Source organism: Apteryx mantelli, chromosome Z (genome assembly GCF_036417845.1).
Source record: "Apteryx mantelli isolate bAptMan1 chromosome Z, bAptMan1.hap1, whole genome shotgun sequence".
NCBI classification, from domain to species: Eukaryota; Metazoa; Chordata; class Aves; order Apterygiformes; family Apterygidae; genus Apteryx; species Apteryx mantelli.
In genome coordinates this window covers 40,979,500-40,996,547 of record NC_090020.1, presented here as the reverse complement: position 1 = coordinate 40,996,547, position 17,048 = coordinate 40,979,500, and the positions used below count along the sequence as shown (strand labels likewise).

Here is a 17,048-nt window from a genome sequence, read left to right as displayed (position 1 = left end):
AAGGGCAATTCAGGCAGTGCTTGAATTTAAAAAGTGCTTTTGATAAAGTTCTGCACTGAATGCTTGTAACAAAAGGAAGCTGTCATGAGAAAAGAGATCATTAAAGATAGGGCTCTCAAAGGGCAGAAGTACATTTTCTTCATAAAACTTATGAGGTAGTTTTCTTCATAAAGGGGAAGAGGATGTTCATTGTTCCTCCAGTGAACAGCTCTATGCTGAGACTTGTGCTGTTTAAATTAGATAATCTAGAATTTAGGGGCAAATAAAGAAATGACAAAACTTACTATTGATACAGAGGTGTTTGGGATAGGCTAAGATGGAGGTGATAGGAAAAAATAAACTCAGCACTTACAGCGGTGTGCTCAAAAACAACTGTTATCTGTAAGAAAAGACAGCTTATTTGTGAAAATACCTGTATAATGCTTAGGAACTAAAAAGAAAACAAAAAGCTACTGCATATTAAGAACCAAACAGAAAATGTCATTGTATAAGTGGTGAATAAATCGATAAAAACAGTCATGGCATAGAGGACATCTGGGCCAACCTCCTGCTGAAAGCGGGTCCGGTTACAGCAGGTTGTTATGCCCAGACACATTCTGAATATCTCCAAGGACGAAGATCGCACGGTCTTTCTGGATCCCTCTTTCAATGTTTGACCACCCTCATGGTGTTTTTTTTTTTCTTATATTAAGTCAGAATTTTCCATGTTCCAACTGGTTTCTGAAGCCTCTCATCCTGCTGTACACCTCTGAGAACAGCTTCTCTTATGATGAGTTAGTACCTTAGAATGGGACCCTTCCGTTCATAAAGGAGAAAACTGAGGGAGGCAGAGGTATGATAGAGGTTAAAAATCATGAATAATGCAGAGAAGGAGAATAGGGAACAATTTTGTTTATGTTAAAAAACAGGAGAATTTCCAAGTTTACATTAGAGAAAAGGAAGGGTTTTTTTCACAGGATATAATTACATTGTGGACTAACTGCCAGTGTATAATATAGAGGGCATAAAAAGGGATTCAGAAATTAATGGAAGATAGATCCATATGTGTCTTAAATCCAGTGGTCTGAAAGCAGCTGTCTGTGCTCAGGAAGGCCCTAACTTGCTGGCTTCTGGAAGTTAGGAAAGTATTACAAAGGGAGATCACTCCAGATACAGCCTGTTTATCTATGCTCCCCCCAGCCATGTTGTACTGGATGCTGTCAGAGGCAGCATGCATTATACAGGTGGCATATGCAGTACAAGATTTTGAATTAAGAGCCCTGGGGCCCACCTTTATTGGTCAGAGGAATGAGATATTTTAAGCTGCACCTTTAATAAACAGCACAGGATGCAAAATACAACAAAAAGAGAAGTGGCACTGAGACTGACTGTACATAAACAGTCTTATATTGGGACATGGGATCTGATTCCTGTGTTTGTAAATTAAAGGAAATCGGGTAGGAGTCCTTTATTGACTGAAGCCTTTTACTGGTAACGTCTTTCCTGTCGTACATATCAGGTGTATGTTTTCACTTGCACTGCAGACAGATACTGTTACCTGGAGATACGTACACATATATACACACACACACACACATACACATATATATAGCATGTATTCACATATGCATGCACATGGGGGTATATATGTATAAAATGTGAAAAGAATTATTACATTTCATTTAGAAAGTTGTTCTCTGCCCTACTTTCTCCTGTTCATGTGAAATGAGAATACTAGAGCAGTTAAAGAGATTATAAAGGCCCACACCTGGGGAAGGATTCTCCCAGTGAGAGAAGTGGGAAGGGCAGCCAGCTTTTCAGGTGTCTTGCAAGGACACCTTCATAAAGGTCACATCAGCAGTGAGGCTGGACGTGTGAAGAAAGCCTCATAGGCAGCATCACAACATAGAGTGCAGTAAAGACTTCGGGTTCTGCTGCTATTAAGTTTTCAGAACAGTCTAAATTATGCAGAGGGCCACAGTGAAGACCAGAAACAAGGAAGGCAATCTGAGAGCATCCATACATCCCATGTCCCTGCGGGCTGCAAGATCTAGGTTGTATCACTTAAAGACATAGTGGAGAATCATCCCAGTTTTTTCTGCTTTTAATGCAAGTCCCTGTGTTTTCTAATTCAAAATCTGATTCTTAAGTTACATTTTTTATTTACCAAATCCCCAATTACTTGATCTGTTAGAAGTACATTAAAATCTACAAGTATTTAAGCAAGATTTTGGATCTCGCAAATCCTGAGATTTTCAGAAACATGCCAGATACGGTGTTGTCCTGAAAGCCAGTATACTGGGACATTCTTGAAACTTCACTTATCCGTTAGCTGTGTTATTTATTAATCTGCTCTATTTGAAGATAATTCCATTCAGATCCCAAATTGTCCAGGAGGAATGTTAGTGGTTCAGGGACCTCCCAGACATCAGAGAACTCTTTAATTTGTGATGGGATGAGACTTGAACTGAATGTTTAGACTAAAGAATTTGTCTAAAATAACTTCCTTCAACTTCATTATGCTCCCAAACTAATCTGTCTGCCAGATTTAGGAGACATTCTGGTAGGTCTGGTAGGGAAATGTCCACATCCTGGAATCTGGCTTTTATATAGTATGGTAGCACTAAAAGGAAATAGGACTTTAGGTTCTCCTTATGGCTAGAGAAGTATAGTTATTGCTGATATGCTAGGTAGCATACACTAGTTACTAGGCTTCATATGCTGTGTTGTACTAGGTAGATCTTCAGAATATAAGAGTTTAGACCTTGTCTCAGATGGAGGGAGCAAATATCGACGGCACAAGTGTTGTAAAAATATCTCTACCAGTAGTCCCATTAAGTTCAAGGTGAAAGATGTTGTTGTTTAAATTGAAAATAAGGAGATATTCCAGAAATGAATACAATTAGATTTTTTTTATAGACACACTTTGTTCAGAGCAGATCAGCATTCCAAATCCATGCAAACCTTCATGGCTTTTAAGGAGAGATGATGTTTTAAAGTCAGCTGCCAGAAAGGTAAGCATCTTTCCTTCTTTCCTTTGGTAAAATCTTCATGTTTAGACTGTAGTTTTTCTACTGAGGGTTAGAGTGTAGTTTTAATTTGTATCAAGACAATAATATTCCCCAGTGCAACCAACTTGAATTCGTCACCCAAATACTTTGTTTGGTTTCACATCTATTTTCTATTTTATTTCTACTGAGTATTAAGCTTGTAAATTAAATTGGCTTTTATCATCATTCTGTGCCTTTAATTTTGCCATATATGCCTCTGTTAATATAGTCTGTTTCTTCTCCTGTAAGCCCTTTTCCTGCACCTTGTTATGTGTCATCTGGCTTCTCTCCTCCTAGCTCCATTTAACAAAAAGAACAGCTTATTTTATTTTCCAAATAGTAGCACCAAATTAATATCCAGTCAGAGATTTTTAATAATGGTTTGAAAACATCATATTTTTGCCTGGCACTTTGACCTCCCTACTTATTTCTAAGTGATGATTTACTTAACTAAAGTCAGAAAAGCCACTGGGGATTGAAAAGTGGCAAATGTTTTTCTTATAGAAGGTTTTATGTGTATTAGAAAACTAAGCATCATAAAATATGAAGCAATTCTAAGTAGAGAGCTGGATGTTATCTAAAGCAATGTAAGAGACTAGGTGAGAGGTAGTATCTTAAATACAGTCAGAAGCAGTTAGATCATATGTGATTCATTGAAAGTACTGCTGTTTAATACTTCACTATATGGTGATAGTAGCTTGTTGGGTGACAGCTTTATTTTCAGTCACTGTCAACTAACCCCATTGTCCACCACATTAGGAGATGCTACGTTGTTCAATCTACCATATTTTATGTGGGATGCAGGTGAAGTTAGGGTTTTAATAACCTGCAGCAATTATATATCTAAAAGTAATCATGAAAGATAGGACATCAGCCTTGGCATAACAAGCAAGTTATAATATGGACCAGTAACAACTACACCCATGTAAATTCCCCTTTATACTTGTATCGTATTGGTTGACGCAATAACTACACATGGTTTATTTTCTTATCAGAACAGCGTATTTATCATGAATAAGTGGGCAAGCAGAATTTTGCAAGTCTGATGTGGCAATTATTTTAATAATTCATATATTCTTCACCTATATAAATAAATTCAAATTAGTAATTTAGCAAAAGAGCACTTTTAATTATCAAACAATTTCATCTTGAATTGCCTCCCCCCACCAGTTATGTTCAAGACTTTTTATATAGTCAAAAAGAGGTACAGCTCTGTGTAAAGCTTAATTATACGTGTAGATTGTGTTTAGATTTTTTGGAGCTTCTGGCAATCTGATGGCCTTCTACTTCTCATCAAGATGATTCTGTGCTCCTGGCTGAGCTGCGTTATCACGTACAAACGTTTTCTCTGAACTGCTCATCCATTTTTTGGCATAAGGTAATGTCTACTCTATTTTGTTGCTTCAATTCTCTATTCCATTGTTTTCTACTACCCCGCTGATACTTCCCAGAATTTGACAAGAAAAAGTCATGCAACTGATGGCCCTACTATTGTAGTCTCTTATAAGTATGGGCTTTAGCCTTGTCCTGGGACAGGCAGTGATGCAATACATGTATGGACAGGTTTCACTTCTCTCCTTGCATACTGGGGAAACGGGTATAGAGAGAGGGAAACAGGAACAGCTGAAGTGGTCAATCCTCATAAACAGTAGGTGTAAAGTAATATTTAACATTCTCATTATGTCTGAGGTAAATGAATAAATCATTCCATACCACAGACTAATTCAGTTGCTGAGTAGATGTAATACTTTACAATTTAATTATTCAAGGTATTTAGATAAATATTATCTCTGTAAGGTTTCAGTGAGAGTTGAAGGCACAAAAATCCACGACCTAAAGAACTGTCACATTATTTTAAGAAGGTAATTCTTTTGAGTGTAAACATTCTGGCAAAACAGAAAAATCATGACTGTACTGCTATGAAAGGTAAAAGGTTGACAGCCACCAAAATTGTCTTCTCTTCCACCAGAAGAATTCATATACCCTGTGAAAAGCAAGCCTCCTCTCAATGCCTAGCCAGTTTGCCTCACTGCTGACCTGGAGGCACTCTATAGAAATGAATGGACGTAGTTTGTACTTGAAATACTGCCTCTCTCTTTGTGTGCCAGTAAGTACTAAAGACAGGAGAGGTTTGATTTCATATTTCATTAAATGACTCACTACAAAACAATGAGGCAGTAGGAAGCCATCAGACATGGTTCTCCTTCAAGTGATTTTTATTCTAGTCCTGTTTTGAGAAATAACTGAGTTCTGAAAAGGCAAGAAAGAAGGAGACTAGGAAAAATAAATTCCTCCTAGAATCAAATAGATTACGACTGAAAACTGCTTCTTGTGAAAATGTAAATGTATTTCCAAAAAGCTATTAAATGTGAAAGCATCTCTCAGTTTACTTCACCAAATTCAGGGTCCAGTGCAGCCACAAAGTATGTTTGCATTGCATATATAATTTTTAACTTTCACAAGTTTCCCAATAGCAGATTTTTATGCTTCCTTGCTCACACAATACACTGCATTTTATTGCTCATACTTTGTGTAAAGCCCAGACCATTAAATATTAGGGGGCTATTACAGGAAGGATTATTAGTCCCAAGAGATCAGAATTTGTTTTAAAATCTGTAGTTGCCTTCAGAATTCCTTTCTTTAAAATACTTACTGTAAATGTAATCTCAAACAGATGCTGATTTTTCTGTGATGTATTGTAACACAGATTCAATCAGATATGCTTTAACCGCCACCATCCACAACAGATTGCCTTTTTTAGCCAAGATCTGACACCATAAATTGCATTTCACATCTGAAATGCAGTACAACTCTCTTAGTAGTCTCTTAATCCTTTTTATTTACCTTTATGTTTCTTCCAGCTTTGGCATTTAAGCAGAGAAATGGAGGGATCTTTTACATACAAATTGACTGAATAAGTTACAGGCAGGTGACCACTGCGTGAGCCTAGCTTCTGCATCAGTAGATATGTTTTCTTTGCCATAGATAAGAATTGCATCTATGGTTGTTTGCATTGCTTTTTAATGTCAGGAATGTGCAAGTTCTCAAGTTACCCTTGTTTCTTCTCCTTGCACTCCTACCCTCTCCCTCATTTTCTTTCTTTGTCCCTCTCTCCTGTATATGTATATACATACACATCTGGTCATCTTTGTTTAGATGATTACATTGCTATAAATGTACTATTTATTTTATTTTATTTGCATTTCCTTTCTGCTTGATCATCACACTTGGTGTGAAGATTTTTCGTATGCCTATGAGTCTGCATAATGTTTTCTGGAAGGTGAGAGAGGGAAATGGAGAAATTTCCTGGAAAAAGACTTTGAACATTATCTTCAAGTGGTATCTTTTATACCACATTCCAATCATAAATTGTTGTCACTTTGCATTAATTAATGTCACAGCACAACAAAATAGCAAAAATAGCTTTATGGCAGGCATCTCTTTGTACAACTAGGAAAATGATGCTATACTTTTTCCTGTGATATGGTGGTATACAGAGGTCTCAGTTGTCATTAGAAGAGGAATGACCTTTGATCATACAGGATCATACTATCATGGGGATCATACAGGAAGACCATCCAGGAACAAGACCCAGAACTCCTGAGCTGCACACTTGTGAGTTAGCTACACAGTCACCAGCCTTTCTCACAGTCTAACATATTTTATTGGGGGGAAATGAAACCTTCACATAAAGAAACACACAGGCTTAATTGGTACCTGGTGTAATCAGTAATTATTGATTTACATTGCAACTTCCATAAACTGAATTCTGTGGAGCTTCTGTGGTGAGACACTGCAGTCAGTACAACTCTAGCAGCAACTCGTCACTCTGTTTAAAAGTCAGTACAGGAGGGGGTCCATTCTCTGTTCAGTTTTTCTCTAGTGAATTGCACATCACAAAAAAATTTGATCCCACTGAGACTGTGACAATGTAAGTGAAAGCTGGATTTGGTTTGATGAGGCCTTCAGGGCTACATAACAAATCAAACAAAGTCTTTCCTCTGTCTTGTCAGTTTATTTTCAGCTGTCTTTACAACCTTTCGAAGGAATAGGAACTTGAGCAGCTGAGACCAATGCATAAATAGAGGCACTCTTCCCATGCCCACCCTGTCACTTCTATCTCATGTTCTCCTCAGGAACCAGGTTATCTTTCCTTCACCACAGAATGAAGTCAGTCAAAATTCAGTGCAGCTTTAAACAAAATCTAGCTAGAGCACAAAGAAAGAAGAATTGCTTATATTGGCTTTGTTTTGTAGTATTTTATGTTTTTAATTTAAAAAAAACCAAACAGTATGCTTAAAGCTTCTTTCTGAGCGTATTTAAAGCTGTCCTCGACTGCTGGGGATGCAAACAGTTTTCCCTTGGGCTATACTGGGTTAGGTGTCTGTGTTGTTACTGTGTTTGTGAATGATTGTGTGCTCAGAAAATCTGTTCATCAACTTTGATAACAATCTGCATTTAATCTGCTGAGAAAGACAGCAAGCTAAGATATAATATATCTCTCATCTTTCTCACCATGACCGGTATATCAGCATGACCAGTTCATTTTTTTCTATCAATATTTAGCGTTTCAGAATCATGTCGCCTTAGGGCTTCTGTGTATATAAGTCAGTTGGACTGTGTCACATAGTAATGCGCTTTCTTCACATGAGGTTGCAAGTTCATTACAGCAGGATGTTTTTCTTGATTTCTGCTGCGATAGAAACAGCACCGAGACCTCAGTTCATAAATATAAATAATTACTCATTTGAGCAGTTTTGGTTTTGGCAAGAGGCGTTGCCCTGGTCTTTTCCAAAAAAAAAAAGTAAAAATGCTCAATGAAATATATGTAAAATCTTTTTGTTTACCCAGCTGGACAAGACCGTTGTTACAAATTGTTTGAAGTGGATGAATATTGATGTAATTTTGGAAAATGTATTAAGCAGGAAAAAATGTTTTTCTTTTATTACAAGTCAATATTAGGAGGGAAGGAAGTATAGTATAATTTGCCTTAAGTGATCTCTCAGGGGACCCACAAAGATTGACTGCTTAATGGAGATGGTCTTCTAAGAAATTTAGAGAAGAATTTATTGGATGTGTTTAGGGGTATTCAGAGGCTGTCTAGAGACAGAATTGTTTGATAAAGTTTGTAATTTGTATAGTTTTTGTGTAAGTTTATTAAAGAGAATGTTTTATCATGAAGGATGTCTCCCTCTTAATAATCAACTCTTTGATTTAATAATTGTTCTATCTTTAACAAAAAAATCTTGCGAAAAGAGTAACATAAACTGAAATATGTGGTTTCCTGTGTGAGTAGTTATTGTTTTTTAAATATGTTGGTTATAAACCCCTCAGTATACATTTCTCTTGAGCTGTATTTCTAGGTCAGTAACACAGTGAGGCTACTTGAAGGGACTTCTGGGGTCTCTGCTTGTATTTTGAATAGCCAACTGTTATCCAAAACAGGAAAATTTTATTAAGCAATGGTGAGGTTAGTCATAAAATGACAGTGGCTTCTGGCTGACTGACTGTGTGGGGTGAGGAAAACTGGACTCTGTTCTTCATGAAAAGAAGGTGTCGAAGTGATAGTCTGCACAAAAGTTCTCCTGTGGAGTATTGCTTGGAGCTATCATTCTGCATTCTGGAGGATAAATGAATCAAATATATTTAGTGTAATCAATTTTACACAGTAGATTTTGATCTGATTATTTTTGTAAATAAAACTCTCTGTAGTTATACTGTATATGTCTGTATATTGGTGGATTACACTTCCAGAGAACTTTGGATGCATGACAGTGACTCCAGGTTTCATGGATGTAGCCAGGCAGACAACTGCACAGAAGGTTACTCCTTATTGGTAACCATTTAATATTTGAATAATGGCAGCTTATCACTATCATTCAGGGAGTTCCAAATGAGGAATAGGTCCCCGTATGCCCCAGTAATAGTATATAGTGAAAAGTCAAGCTTATAGTTTAGGTATATGATTAGAGAGAAAACATATGTGCAGTGAATTCTTGTCAGAACTAATGTTCTTCTTAAAACCTCAGCCCTGTGAATCTGTGAGAAGCTCTGCTTTTATTTATAAATGAAATAACTTTTGATCCTGGGATCTTATACCAAATCTTGCGTGTTGGCTTGCTCTGAAGGTCTACAAAAATGCTGAAGCAACAAGAAACACGAGACACCAGCTTTTTGGTAGAATTTGGTAGAATTTAGAATTTAGAATCTGGGGCTAGATTTCTACCTCCCCATATTGCCCAGCAAGGAGCACTTTTCCAGTCAGAAGGCAAATAAGGAGAGCCCAACACTTAAATTATATAACTGTTCAATCCCATGATTTTTTAAACTAGGGAGGAGAGGGAAAGCCATCATATTGAGATAGCAGAAATGGCACTGACTAGGCTAAGAAGTTATTTTCAAATGCTTGATTCCAGACAGGAGTTACCTTTTTTAAAAACAGTGAAGATGTTTTTGTACAGCTTGTTCTGGGTGGTTGCATCTTGGAATCAACAGTTAACCACTGTTAGCTTTTAACTTTAGGCCTTGGACAGTTGCTGTAACTGAGGGGGTACATGAAAAGAGAAAAAAGGTAGTCAGTTGACAAGAGTTGGTTGTGAATGGAAGGAGATGGGAGATAGCAAGTGGCAGGAAGTTAGGGCCCAGTGTTGCTTTTAACACTAGTACAACACTTTATTATATTGTTTTTAGTTTTGACCAAAATTTTTTTGCATATATTTCCCTACTCTATTTGCAGCTATGTACATATGGCCTTGCATATATGAAAGCCAGACTGGGAAACAACCTGACTTTCAGAAATCAACTATGAAAAGATTATGAAACTGGAAATAATGTAAAGCTCAAATGTTTTGTTAGTAACACAAGAAAAGGACTTCTAAAGCCAACCCCTTGCTGCTATTATGTTTCTCCTGTAACTTCACTGGGAGCTGCAGCGGTTTGCCTCATGGAGGATATGGCCCACAATTTTTAACTTGGTAATTTCCCTTTAAGGAGCAGATAAGCCAAGATGTCAATGACCTTGGCAACATTACCTGAGTAGCATAGTTTCACTAGGATGAACTGTTCTTGGAAAAATTCTTCCCTGTCTGAGTCACAATCAGGTTTTCCTCCTAGAGTAAGAATGTGTGCTGTTCTTCCCCTTCCTCCTTTCCCCTGGAGCAGTGCATGCAAATTCCAGCTCTCTAGTCTGTCATTTCAGTTTCTTTAAGGCCTTCTCATGTTATCACAGTGTACAAATTTTTACATTTTGTAATACTCTTCTTAAACTGTGCTGCTCCAGAGCACCTAGCTAGAGTCCAGTGGTAAGACTTTGAAAAGGGTAATTCTTTGCCTTTGTCCACAGAAATGAACTGAAGTAGTCCAAATGACTCTGTTTATTTTATATGCCGCAATGAAGAGGCAAATGAAGTGGTAGCAACAATTGGAGAAGCCATTATATGTAAGCTTAAGAAAAGAGTGGTGAGGATATTCATGTGAGAAATATCAGGCAGCCCATCTGTTAATAGTTCTCAGATATTCGAAAAAGATGAGGGCTGCTTGGAGAAGGTCACATGGCATTTAAACATCAAATATATTGTGAATAGTAGATGTTTTTACTTTCTGTTGAACAAAAGAAGTAAAAAAATATAAATTGTTCAGATCATACCACGTGTAGTGATTTTGTTTCTTTCTTTCTTTTTGTCTTTTTTCACAGGCACATAAACTTCCCTGCCAAAAAAGAAATCGTGTAAGGCATTTCAGATACTTCTGACAAAAGTGGATGGTGATGGTAGTGCTTTTAATCATTAGCAAAGTGTCCAGAGCACTCAGTGATACAGAGGATGCAGACTTGATGCCACTCTCGGGTTATGGGAGCCATGGTCTGAACACTGAAGGAAACGAGTTCCCTGCTCACTGGGCTACAATATATTGAAATAGATGTGCTCTCAACCTCTCAGCCCAACACTGTTTTGCTCCAGAAGCCTGTTATCCTAATCACCAGGTTAGAAAATCCTTCTGTCTCAGTAACTGTTATTATATTCTGAGCAAAGTGGATGAGTGTGAATAGACAGAGGTCCTTCCTTAGACCGTGGTCTGTCCCAGTGGTTAAAACACTGTTGTGACAAGTAGGTAACATTGATTCAACCCCCTACCCTGTGTCAGGCTGAAAGTATTTTATTTGGGATTTCTCATCTCTTAGTCTGACCTTCAAAGACATCATTTCTCCAGACCAAAGGAACCTCTACACTGGCATGAAACTACTCTGTATTACACTTTGAAATAGCTCTTAGCAGCAGTACACCAGCCAAAAATAATTATGGTCAATTCTCCATTATCTGAGGGAAAGAAACAAACATTTTCCCAATAGTACAAAAACATAGATGATGCAAGTACTGGGAGCAGTCACGGAACCAGTTCTCATAAGACTGGCCAGACCTAGGAGTATCTCTGCACTGCATGCTCCTGACACTCCAAACTAGAGGAGGACTTACTCATTCAGACACAGCGCCCAACCTGAACTGGCTTTCTGAGTGCACCACATTGCAACAGAGCTAGTAAGCTTTCTAGGAATCTGGGGCACTCTGCAGCATAGAAGGAGCCAGGTCATATTTGATATGGTACGAACACAAGTGCATAAAATCTGCTGGCAAAGAACAGCCCCTTGAATGCATCTTCAGAGAGTCCCACAGTAGTGGTTCAGAGAGCATGCTGCAGAGACAACAGGTCTGCCTCTCCATTGAGCTAATCCCAGTCCAAGCCTAGGATATATTCTGTGTAAAAGCTGCTGTGCTACAGTTGAATTCTGCCTCAAGATAATAACTCAAGGAGCCTGGGTAGCTTCTTGTGGAGCCAGCTGCAACTGTCTCTTCTTCTGTAGCATGGTTAATCAGCTGTAGAGATCTGCTACTCACAGATAGTCAAGTGAGGAAGTGTATGGAAAATGTCTTATACTCATGCCACTTGGTTTTCTGATGCTTGCTGGCTTGCCACCTGCATAGTGGATATGGGAGTCAAACAGCACTGTATTGTCCATGAAACCTTGTCATTATTCTCTTTTCACCTTTTACAACCTCCTCAAGCATCTTGCAGGCAACACTGCAAGAGTCCATCACTGCCAATCCATGCTCAAAGAGAAGTATCAGAGAGAACAATGGGAGAAGGTAAGAAAAAACAGACGAAAAGAAAATAAAAGCATTCTAGCATTGAGTGTATACTCAAAGATGCCAAATTTGTACACTGCCTTTAGCAAGGAACAGTAATTTATTAATAGATTTGTTACTTTTGATGATGGTATTGTACTTAAAAGTATAAAAGTTTACAATCTAATACAAACATCAGCCCCATTCTCACCTCTAAAAGTGTTGAAGTTGAAAGTTTAAATGAATCATGTTTTTACACTTGTCAGCTATTTATTACAAGGTTGTTGTTAATGTTATGTTCTTTACAATGCAACCAACTTCAAAGTGAAGTAATAGTAATGGTTACAATTAGTTTCTTTAGTAACAGTAACACAATCAAACAAGACAAATAAATGCAATATTTGCCATGAGAAAGGAAACAAACTAGGAAGATATGATTTGCAAGCTTTCTAGCTGAATTTTCAGACAATATAGAATAAAAGCTTTGTAAAGTACTTGACCATGCGATGTTCTTTGAAAGTAATCTCACATGTTCTGTTTAATCTGTATTGACAGCATTGTTCATGCAAATCACAGTACACAGTGAACAGCTAAAGTGAAATGACTGAGCAAACAACTTATATTCCTGGTTCTGAGAAAACAATAGAATTGAACGTAGTTTTGTATTTTTCTTGAATGTATGTCATATAAGAAAAAGGCTTCGTTTATCTCCCTTTTACTTTCCAAAGCAGATACCAGAAATTCCACTTATTTTCCAATGGCTAATGGAAGTTCCTGTATAATTCAGGTAATACCCAAAAGTGCTGTTCACATACAGAGGGGAGCACAGTGTAAAAGTCTATTGTAGAATAATGGAGGAGAAAATCTACAAGGAGGTGCAGAGACAGCTCTACCCAGAGAGTCCAGCTAATTCTACAGGTACATGCAGCCAAGACCAGGAAAAAAAAAAAAACCAACCCCCAGCAAAATAAAATGAAATACTGTTTAAATCCTTTATTTTTTGTTATTCATATTACTGTTTGTGTCTTCCTCCTGCAGCTCTTGGCAAAACCCAAACATTAAATATTTGGAAAAACAGTTGGTTCTTCCCACCTCATCCCTGCCTTTTTTTAACCCCTGAAATCATTGAGCATTGTTGTGCTGACTGAAATCCTGTTTACTAATGCTGCTTTGTTACATGGGTATTTTCATGTTTTTAAGGGAACTTTTTGTTCCTACAGAGCAAAGACTTCTTTTGTCATGCCACAGCCAAGTCAGCAAAGGTGCTGATAACCCCCTGCAGTGAAGGAACATTAGGAGAGAGAAAAACTGGAGGAAACAGAGCAGGCTTCTCAACCACCAACATTTATTTAAACATAATCATGAAATTTGGCTGTTCTTGAGGCCATATGATGTCTGCCCATTCTGCAGGGTGGGGCTGGAATTACTGCTGGCAGGAATTTGTTTGGCCTCTTATTTTCATAACCCTTCAGAGCCATACAAGGGGAAAACAAGAGGCCACTTAAGTACATTCAAGGGCTAAATGTTTGTCTGGCATGCTTGCATCATACAGGACTTGGAAGGACCGAGGAAATCCTCTGAGTTTAGGGAATGTGAAGTAAGCTGCCTAGATTAATACGAAGACAGAAGGCTGATAAGGATATAAGAAGGGAAAATACATTATGCAGGTACTGAGAGAGGTCGATATGTGTGAATCAGCTTTGGAGGAGAAAAGGGGTAAAAGATTAACCTTCAATGTCCCCCCTTATTATGGCTTTAAATCCACTTATGACTTTAAGATTAATGGGGCTCTTTGTTCTGTGAGCCTTCACCTCCTGCAGGAAAGGGATGTGCCCTTTGATTTCATCCTGGTCTTTGGTTTTCAAAAGCTTCCTGTGGCCATGTTTCTTCCCCTACAGACTGTCCAGTTTCATTTGTAGCATCTTCTTGGCCCCTACCTTCCCAGAAAACTTGTTCTCCAGCGCCTACCCTGTCTCTTTGCAGCTCCCCTCCCAGCCAGGTCTGTCCTGTTCCCCACTTCTTTTTAGGCTATAACAAAGAAAGTGGTGCAGTTGCTACTCTTTCTTCTCAACAGGCAGGCAGGATGACAACCAGGGGATGGCTCCAGAAATTACTCCCATATTATGTCTTCAACTCCTTTGCTTCTCTACCTCCAGCAGCAGCAGCAGCAGAAAGTGAGTATAAAATCATGAGAAGGATGGAAAATCCTAGAGAAGCTGTGAGCCTTAGTGATATCTAATGGGGCTGAGAGAAATCTAGAAGATGCTTGAGGGATTGCCACAGAAGGAACCTTTGGTATCCTGAAAAGAAAGAAGCTGAGAAGCTCAAAAAGTGATAAGTGGGTCAGGTTCCACAGAGAAAGTTGTTATCGTGTCAGATGACCATGCCAGAAAAAGGAATGGAGTGCAAGCTGTAAGAGAAAGCACGTAGGAGGAAATAGCAGAAATACTGGAGAAGACCTGACAGTATTTTTTGCCACAGGAGCATAAGTGAATTAGGATTTGAACGGGGTGTTTCCTCTTAAAAGTTACTGAGGTGTGTAGAACAGTAAACGAATAGGCAGCTAGAAGCATAGAGTATCCCTGACAAAGATGGATGTGTAGTGGTGTTTGGGAACAGTGAACATATGACTGAAGTAGATCTGTGACTGAGCAGCTAGGATGAAGTTATTTATATGTTTATGACAATATGATCAACAGTGGTTGGGGCAATGAAGACAGAAGACAAAAAGCTGAAAACTGAAATGAGAGGCAAAGAAAAGAAAACTAAGGGAAGAAGAAAAGAGGTTGAAGAAGAAAATTAGTACTGGGAGCTAATTCCTTTTAGAAAATACCAACGTGCCATAGGAGAAGAAAACAGCATTAGGGAAGTCAAGTGTTACAAGGATATAAAAAGTTTAAACAGAAAGTGGTATGGAAGAACTAAGAGACAGAGGGAAGACTTTGAAACAGAAAAGGAAAGAGGAGGCAGATCAAAAGAAAAGGAGACAGTGAGTTAAGCTTTTATTAATGCAAAGGGACTGCTGATCTTGCAAAGTGGCTGCATCGTAAATCTTACACTAAGAAACTCTGCGCTTCTCAGACCAAGGCTTTGATTGGTCTCTTTCAGAATGTACTTCGACGTTCTCAGGAAAGGCCTTGGTGGATGTTTTACATGTTTACATGTTTGGCATATGTTTACTCTAATCCCTTGACAGACTGTATATTGGGGGCCTTCAAGTGTTTTCAGACCTATCCAAAGACTGAAGAATCTCTGACTTTCTTCACTCCTTGGTTGAATGCAGAGAGATTTTAAGATCCCATGTCACATTTAAAATACGCAGCTGTTGTTTTAGTGACATCTTGGCTTAGAGAGGAGTATGGGAGAAAAACTGGTCTAAGTGCAGTTCTCATCTTTTTTGGCTGTAATAAAATTCTGGATCTTGCCTAAGTGTGATTTTTAAGGAAGAACTGAAAATCTGTCCTTTTAGCTGACATTATTCCTGGCTCATTTACTTTCTAATGCAGTTAATGGATGGAAAAAGACTAAGTAGAGGGAACTTGTAGCTGTTCTACTTCAAAACCCATTTTTGGGGATGCTGTGAAAAAATTGGAAATGGTAGGCTGGTGGGGCAAAATATCAAAAATCTTTCATTTGTAACTGCAAATAAAGAGAGTAGAGGTTTAAAGTCATTGAGGCTTAAATCCCTGTGAGGGCCACTTAGGAGGAATTACATGACTCATAGATTTTAGAGCCAAGAGGTATCAACAGATCATTAGTTTGACCTACTGTGTAACATGGGCCATAGTATTTCATCCAGCTGGTTTTGCAGCAAGGCTAAAGCACATCTTTCCCAATTTCAGGTGGAGCTGATTTGAAGACTTCAAGAGATGAAGAATTCAATGTATCAATTAATAGTTTGTCCTCTGGTAGTTTGTACCTTGCTGTTTTAAATCTGTTGCTTTTATATTTAACTCCAATTTATACAACTTCAACCTCTCTTTTTTTTCTTGTTACGTCTTCTCTGCTGTATTGGAGTCCTTTGTGACCTATTATTTTCTCCATGTGAAGGATGCTTATGATGTGATGGGTATGTGTAAGATATAAAGGATGTGCAAAAAGAACATGCTCTGTCGAGACAGTGTGGTAATATGAGTCATTAGAAGGGCAAACATCTGTTTTTGAGCAAATTGCCTCATTCTGAAATATACTATGTGTAGTTAGGCCCTCCTGTAGCAGAGTTGCAGTGATAATGAATTTGAGGCAGTTGTCCCTAAGTTGACTTACTATTGTTCCAGTTTGCATCTATGTACTGATACTAGGAGAGTAGGGGCACAGGATCTTAGAGAGCTCTCTTCTAGTTTTCTTAACTGAGTGGCAATAAGATAAGCAGGGTTGAGTAGGCTACCCTGGAGGCAAGGTGATTCCAGCTCTTGGGACAGCTTTTGGCAACAGTGGCTGCGTGTGTAGGATGCTATGAAAATGAGAGAGTGAGTGAAATGGCAGACTGCGTGAGGCTGCAGTGAGTCAGCCACTCCGAGGGAGTTGGAAGAAATGTATAGTCTGTATAGAGGAACATTGGACTGCCCTGAACTGAAGGCCCAGGAGTTCTGATTTCTGCAGATCCAATTCATCTGACATCCTTGGCAGTCCGCATAAGGAAATTCACAGAGAGCTCCAGTGTGTGAGAAGTGATGACTCTCAAGCTGCCTTCTGGGAAGGTAGGCCAATAAATTTGGTTACCATGTATTGCAACAACAGTCCAGGAGAGGGAGCATAAACTCAGAGCAGTATCCAGGGCAATATAAATTGTCTGTTTTGTGGTGGAGTGAGCATTATATGACTAATGGCTAGAGTGTGGACACCCATTCACAAGAAACATTTGTGTGTGAATGTCTCTCCTAACTAACGATTTTACCTT

General features: G+C 38.5%; 1 long non-coding RNA gene across 2 annotated transcripts; it reads left to right on the top strand.

Annotated features, from left to right (window-relative positions):
- Positions 1-4,345: 4,345 nt before the first annotated feature.
- LOC106489298 (uncharacterized) lies at positions 4,346-16,614 on the top strand. 2 transcript variants are annotated; one of them, XR_010886962.1, is made up of 6 exons: positions 4,346-4,407; positions 10,723-11,010; positions 12,089-12,169; positions 12,880-13,066; positions 14,223-14,322; positions 15,991-16,614. It is a non-coding gene; the product is annotated as an uncharacterized lncRNA (long non-coding RNA). The 2 variants fall into 2 exon arrangements; XR_010886961.1 differs by lacking the exon at positions 4,346-4,407 and having other exon boundaries at positions 10,654-11,010.
- Positions 16,615-17,048: the final 434 nt, after the last annotated feature.